Source organism: Catharus ustulatus, chromosome 20 (genome assembly GCF_009819885.2).
Source record: "Catharus ustulatus isolate bCatUst1 chromosome 20, bCatUst1.pri.v2, whole genome shotgun sequence".
Classification (NCBI taxonomy): Eukaryota; Metazoa; Chordata; class Aves; order Passeriformes; family Turdidae; genus Catharus; species Catharus ustulatus.
In genome coordinates this window covers 10,024,727-10,032,345 of record NC_046240.1, presented here as the reverse complement: position 1 = coordinate 10,032,345, position 7,619 = coordinate 10,024,727, and positions in this window count along the sequence as shown.

Genomic DNA, 7,619 nt, shown 5'->3' with positions numbered 1-7,619 from the left:
GAGATCTGAAAGCCTTGATGCATAATTCCTGTTTTTCCTTCCCCACCTAGCCCAACAAGGCCAGAATTCCTGCTGGAGACACCCATTCCAGCTCAGAGCAGGGACTGGGGAGGCTCTGGGGCATCCTCCCCCCTGCTGCTGCTCTGCACCACGGTCACACAGAGGCCACCAGCTCCTTTTGGCACCTGGGCCAAGCAGGGATCGTGACAGACCCAAAACAGTCCCTCCCCCATCAGGCAGGGCTGGGAGACACCCTGTGATCACAGATGGGGAAGCACGAGGAGAGAACACACTGCCCAGTGGTGTCAGAGCAGCTGCCTGACACTTGTGGAGCTTCCCCGAGCGTGGGGAAAGGATGTGCAGGATGAGGGTGACATGGAGGGCTCGGCAGATGTGCAGGAGGAGGATGACATGGGGGGCTCAGCAGATGTGCAGGAGGGTGACATGGGGGGCTCGGCAAATGTGCAGAAGGAGGAGGACATGGGGGGCTCGGCAGATGTGCAGGAGGATGACATGGGGGGCTCGGCAGATGTGCAGGAGGAGGAGGAGGACATGGAGGGCTCGGCAGATGTGCAGGAGGAGGACATGGAGGGTTCAGCAGATGTGCAGGAGGATGACATGGAGGGCTCAGCAGATTTGCAGGAGGAGGAGGACATGGAGGGCTCGGCAGATGTGCAGGAGGAGGGTGACATGGAGGGCTCGGCAGATGTGCAGGAGGGTGACAAGGAGGACTCGGCAGATGTGCAGGAGGAGGAGGACATGGAGGGCTCGGCAGATGTGCAGGAGGAGGAGGACATGGAGGGCTCGGCAGATGTGCAGGAGGAGGACATGGAGGGCTCGGCAGATGTGCAGGAGGGTGACATGGAGGGCTCAGCAGATGTGCAGGAGGAGGGTGACAAGGAGGGCTCGGCAGATGTGCAGGAGGAGGACATGGAGGGTTCAGCAGATGTGCAGGAGAAGGAGGACATGGGGGCTCAGCAGATGTGCAGGAGGAGGAGGAGGACATGGAGGGTTCAGCAGATGTGCAGGAGGAGGAGGACATGGAGGGCTCGGCAGATGTGCAGGAGGAGGACATGGAGGGTTCAGCAGATGTGCAGGAGGATGACATGGAGGGCTCGGCAGATGTGCAGGAGGAGGAGGAGGACATGGGGGGCTCGGCAGATGTGCAGGAGGAGGAGGAGGACATGGAAGGCTCGGCAGATGTGCAGGAGGAGGGTGACATGGAGGGCTCGGCAGATGTGCAGGAGGAGGATGATGACATGGGGGGCTCGGCAGATGTGCAGGAGGAGGATGACATGGAGGCTCAGCAGATGTGCAGGATGATGACATGGGGGGCTCGGCAGATGTGCAGGAGGAGGAGGAGATGGAGGGCTCGGCAGATGTGCAGGAGGAGGAGGAGGACATGGGGGGCTCGGCAGATGTGCAGGAGGAGGAGATGGAGGGCTCAGCAGATGTGCAGGAGGAGGAGGACATGGGGGGCTCGGCAGATGTTCCACTGCAGCTCCTCCCGTGCGTGAGAGAACGCACGAAGCCGCTCGGCGGAAAATGTGCATCCAGAAGTGGACATGGCACTGGGGATGAGATAATTATTAAGGCATTTCTATTCTGGAGCTTTTCTGCGCGGGGTTTTACACAATAATAAATGTCAGCGTTGCCGCTCTACACGCACACGTGTTCCCTGGCCCAAACAAACAGGCGGCTCTGGGTCACTGATATGTCCCCAAGTCTGTCCCTTTGGCCACAAATAGCTCATTGCCCTATTTGAAAGGTTCCTGGTGGAGTGCAGCCAGGTTTGCCCGGCTATATTTACCTAAGCTGGCAAATCGGGCCAGCTCCCTCCCAGCCCTGCTGCTATATATAAAGGGGGAGGATACAAAATAAACCAGCGATTGATTTGATAACAAAATGTGTTCTGTGCTGATTGACAGGGCTGAATGTGAGAGCTGTGCCCACACTTCTGGGGATACTGGGGATACTGGGAATACTGGGAGCACTGGGGATACTGGGGATACTGAGCATACTGGGCATTCACTGGCAGCAGGTTGTCTGGTTACAACCCCGCTCGTTTTGGGGTGACACTTTGGGATGGGTGGGGGTCCCGTCCCGGGTTGTGCAGAAGGGCCCCGAGGGGCTGCAGGGGGAGGAGCGGGGCCGGCAGTGGCGCGTCCTTCGGGCCGCTGTCGCCGCTGTCGCCGCTGTCGCCGCTGATGCTCCGGTGACCGCTCGGAGCCCGCCGCAGTTCCGGGCGCTGCCGCCAGGTGGCGGCCGAGGGAACGGGATCGGGATTGGATTGATCGGGATCGATCGGGATCGATCGGGATTGATCGAGATCAGGATCGGGATCGTATTGATCGCGATTGGATTTATCAGGATTGGATTTACCAGCATCAGATTGATTGGGACTGGGTTGATCAGAATGGGATTGATCGGGATGGGATTCATTGGGATGAGATTGATTGGGATGGGATTGATTGGGATGGGATTGATTGGGATGGGATTGATTGGGATGAGGATCGGGATTGGATTGATAGGGATTGGATTGATCGGGATTGATCGGGATCAGGATCGGGACCGGATTGATCGCGATTGGATTTATCAGGATTGGATTTACCACGATCAGATTGATTGGGATTGGGTTGATCAGAATGGGATTGATCGGGATGGGATTCATTGGGACGAGATTGATTGGGATGAGGATTGGGATTGGATTGATAGGGATTGGATTGATCAGGATTGGGATCAACATCAGGATCGGGATTGGGATCACAAAAGGGATTGGGGTCGGATAGATTGGGATCAGGATCAGGATCAGGATCAGGATAGGGATGAGGATGAGGACAGGATCGGGATCAGACTGACTGGGATTGGGACAGGGATCGGGATTGGATTGATTGAGATCAGAATCAGGATCAGAATCAGGACTGGGATCGGGATCAGGACCAGGACAGGGACAGGACCGGGATCAGGATTAGGATCAGGACTGGGATTGGGATTGGTCCAGACTCTAAAGGGAAATGGCAAAAAACAGGGAGAGTGCCTTGTTCCGTGGGAAGACAGTGACAGGACAAGGGGCAGCGGTTTCAAACAGAAGGAGGGGAATTTAGATGAGATATTTGGGAGAAACTCCCCCAGGAGCTGTGGCTGCCCCATCCCTGGAGTGTCCAAGGCCAGGCTGGAGCAGCTGCCCTGTGGAAGGTGTCCCATGGGGGCCTGGATGAGCTCTGAGCTCCCTCCCATCCCAAACCAGGATCCCAGGACACACCTGGGTGGGAAATTCTTGTGCATTTTTGACAGTCCAAGGTAACTTTGTGTTGCTTGGCCTGAAGAAATCACTGAGAGGTGTCAAGGTCAGGGTTCCAAACCCTCCTGGCTTTCCAGGGAGCCCAAACCAAAACTGCCCAACCTCACCCTGCCTTTGCTCTGTGCCCATCCCCAGCAGCTCCTCATCCACCAGGACTGGCCTCACAAAACCTGGCAATCCTGGAAGTTTTCAGCTCCATGAAAACACAATTTCCAGCCCAGATGAAAACTTCCAACTTCTTGTTTTGGCCTGGCTCTGTCACACTTCCCCTTGCCTGCCTGTGTGACTCTGTTGTCAGAGCTTCTTCCTTTTCCCTGCTTTGGGCCCCTCCTGCCCACCACAGACACCAACTCCTGTTTGCAGGTTCCCAGCTCCAACCAGCCAAGATTTAAGAGATAAAATAAGCTTGCAAGCCTTTTTTTCCCCTCCTACACAACATTTCTGGTGCCCTGAAGGGTACCTGCTATTTCCTGAAGTGAGCTCAGACCTCCTGCACAGCGTGTGAGAAACAAGGGATGAACAAGGGGATGAGATCCTGTCCCACATCTGAAACCCAACTTCACAAAAACTATGCACTAAATGACACATGATAACGGGGAAGGAGATGCCAGCTGCCCTAATGAATGGTGGTGAGCGAGGCTGGAAAAATAAATTATATAATAATCTCTTATTATATCCCCTTTGACATAAATTAATCCTGACCCGGAACAACGGTGCTGCTTTCCAAGGGAAAATAACCAGGGTGAAGTTTTAATCATGAGTCAGGAGGCCAGTGCAGGGTGGTTTGTGTTTGCTCTTTGTTGTTTAGAATTTTGCTTCAGCTGGTAAATTTTGTGGAAAAGTCAGGGACGGGGGTGAGCAACTTTCACACAGAAATTCCAATTCCTGCCTCTTATTGGAGCTGCTGAACCTCAGCTTCAGGAATTGGCTTTTGGAAGCCCCAAGGAGATGTGCAAGGCCCTGGAAGAGCAGGAAGGTCCTGTTGTTTCACCATGGAACTGCCCAAAATAGATCCAGAATTCCCCTTGGGCTGGTGGGAATTTTCCCCCAATGAACTGGGAATGGCTGGGGGCTCAGCTGTGTGTCCTTGCTGGGGGATGCACGTGCTGGGGCTTTGGTTGGGTTTCTGAGAGCCTTGTTTGCTTTCTTATTACTCAGCCCTACAGTGGGGATGAAAAAAAATCCCTGGGAAATCCTCAGTGAGAAAGAGGAGATGGGGATGAAGAGTGTCCCCCTCATTTATCCTGGTTTTTTATCCTATTTATCCTATTTATCCTGGTTTTTAATCCTATTTATCCTATTTTTCCATTGTCCAGTGCCCTGCAGGAACCTTTCCTGGGTAGGAAGGATTAAGATCTGGCTCTACCCAGAACAGAGTCAGGGCTCACTTAAATACAAACCTGGAGAGGAGAAGGATCCAGGGAGAGCTCAGAGCCCCTTCCAGGACCTGAAGGGCTCCAGGAGAGCTGCAGAGGGACTGGGGACAAGGGACAGGACACAGGGAATGGATTCCACTGATGGAGGGATGAGGAATTAGGAAGGAATTGTTCCCTGGGAAGGTGGTGAGGTCCTGGCCCAGGGTACCCAGAGAAACTGGACATGGAAACTCAAAACTTGTAGCTGAGGACAAGAAAAGCCCAATGTGCTCTCACAAGGTGTGTGGTAGAGGAATGTTCTTTATTCTGATGTCTTTATTCATTAAAAAAAATAAAGAAGAACTGCATGCTTGGCTATTCATCATTGTTTTACACAGTGTTTGTACTGGGATAAACGAAATTAAAGTAGCAAACAGAAAAAAAGCCAGGCTGGGTGAGAGCAGGGGCTCCCCAGCATCCTGTCTCCAGGACAGGCTGGGATCAGAGCTGCAGATCAAAATAGAAGAAAATATAAATTAGCTTTTTATGAATTAACATGCCCAGGAGAGGAGTTCCTTCCTGACCCTCCCAGCTGACCCAGGCACACCTTACCACACTCCTGTGTTTGTATTTATTATTTGTACCTCTCTGTGCCAAAAAACAAATCCCTAAATCAGCCTTCTGCTACTTTCACTGCCAGCAAAGCCATTCCAAAGGAAGAATTTTTTTCCTGGGGCTTACAGGGAAGAGAATTTGGGGAGGGAAAGGCAGCTGAGCTGCTGAGCTGCTTTGGCTCCCAACACCTGGAATTGGCACTTTGGGAAGGAATGTGGGGTTTGGTCACTGGTCTCAGGAATATCTCACCTCTCCCACCTCTCTGAGTGTGGGATGGAGCAGGGGGAGCTCCTGCAGGGCAGCTGTGCCCACGGGGGACATTCCCTGGAAATCACAGGGTCACAGAGCAGAGCTTGGCCAGTCCCAGGCTGGCCTTGGTGTCTCAGTCCTGACTCTGCTTCCTCCTCCTCCAGGTGTCCCAGAGCACCCCCAGAGGTTACAAACCCTCATCTCTGTCACCCTCACCCTCATTAAGTGATTCCTAATTATTTTCCCTCCCTTTTGCCCCATCTTTTCCTGTCCCATCCTCTCCCAGCCCCACATTTCCCCCTCTCCAAATCCAATTTCTGTGTTTGGGAACTCTTTGCCTCCCAACCCTTTTTAGGGCTGAAACACCTCGAGCCATTCCCCTCCTTCCTCCCTGACAGCTTTTCCACATCTCCCCATCCCCTTCCAATTCCTCCACATCTTTCCCCAAAACGGGTGCCCAGCATTAAATAAAAGCATCCCAGGCAGGACCTGAGGGCATGGAAGGGTTAATTCCCATGTCTGGAAGGTGATATTCCATTTTATTCAATCCCAATGGTGTTTTTTCCAACACCACAGAAGTACTGAGACCCTTCCACATTCTCCTACATTTTCCTACATTCCTTTCCATTTTTTCTAGACTATTTCCCCCATGTCTGCCAGTGTTTAAATCCAGGATACAAGAAGATGGTTTTTTACTGCACTTATAAGTGGTTGCTCCTGATGAATCAGCATGTAAAACAGGCTAATTAATGAGTTTTGGAATAAGTAACACCCTCCAGGCTTCAGTTTTATCTAAAGGGATCATGTTTATGCAGAGACAAGTGCTAGCAAAAGAGAAATACGTTAAAATAATCCAGCAATCCTACTACTACTACACGGAGTAAATTGCAGGGGAAAAAAAAAAAAAACAACACTCAGCAGGCTATTTTTTCTTCATTAAACGTGATGAGCTCATAAAAACCCAATTAATTAGTCAGAATGATGCGAGTGACTCGTCAGACCTAATTTTAGCAGCCTAAAGTCAGCCAGCATTTGCACAGCAGTCGTTTCATCTCCTTCAGCAATAAATGGAGAGGGATGAACACTCCCAGAACAAACTCATCCTGCTGCCCTCAGCTCCCTAAAAACCTGAGGAAGGTGGGGTGAGCTCCCCTGTGGAGACAGAAGAGCTCCAGAAACCACAGAGAGCAGGCAAACATTGAATTTCTTTGCTGCAAAGTTCAGGTGACAAACTCCAGTATGATTATTTTATGTTTGCAGGGTAATTAAACACAATGCAAATGAACTGCAATCATCAGGGGCAAGAGCATGATGAGGCATTGCTCACAAAATAATCACAGAGATGTGCAGAGCACGGAACTTCCACGTCACAGACACCTTCAGAGCATCAATGTTTTCCTTTTTTACCCCAGTTTGAGCCAACAGAGGAATTGTTGGATTTCTCTGTGAAGGATCATTTTTACACAGCCATCTGAGACAAGCATTTTTCATTTTGACAAAATCACCCTGTTTGTTCTCCAGATTGATCTTTGCCTTTGCAAGGAAGTGCGACACGCTAAAAAGAGAAGCAAAATGAAATGAAATGAAAGAGGATTCGATATAAAATATTGCACAGCTCACACCAGACACGATCTTCTCCTCAAGGTTCAACCTGATTTTGCTGATTTTAAACTGGAGGTGTTGTTTTGATTTTTTTTTTAACCTCCTGCATCCCTCCAGCTGCTGAGGGAGTGGCACCTCAGGGAATGGCTCAGGATTAGGGAATGAAAGCTCTCCAGGATCCCACTGTGGATCCCACAGGACTGAGCAGGGTGTGAACAGGTGTCCAAAACCACCCAGGGTCAGTTATTCCTTTGTCTTACAAAGAAATTCCCCAGAGGATCTCTGGGATGAGGAACCATTTGCTGGGATAATGGAGCTTCAGAGCCTCCTGGAGGGACTGGGAATGGCCTTTCCAAACCGGTGAGGCAGCTCTGAAACCCTCCCCAGAGGGCACAGAGGGTTTGTGTGCCCTGCCGAGGTCATTCTGCCTCTGGTCACCGCCAGCCCTGGTCCCTGCAAGGGAAGGAAGGTCACACAGGGCAGGGGCTCTCTGGGCA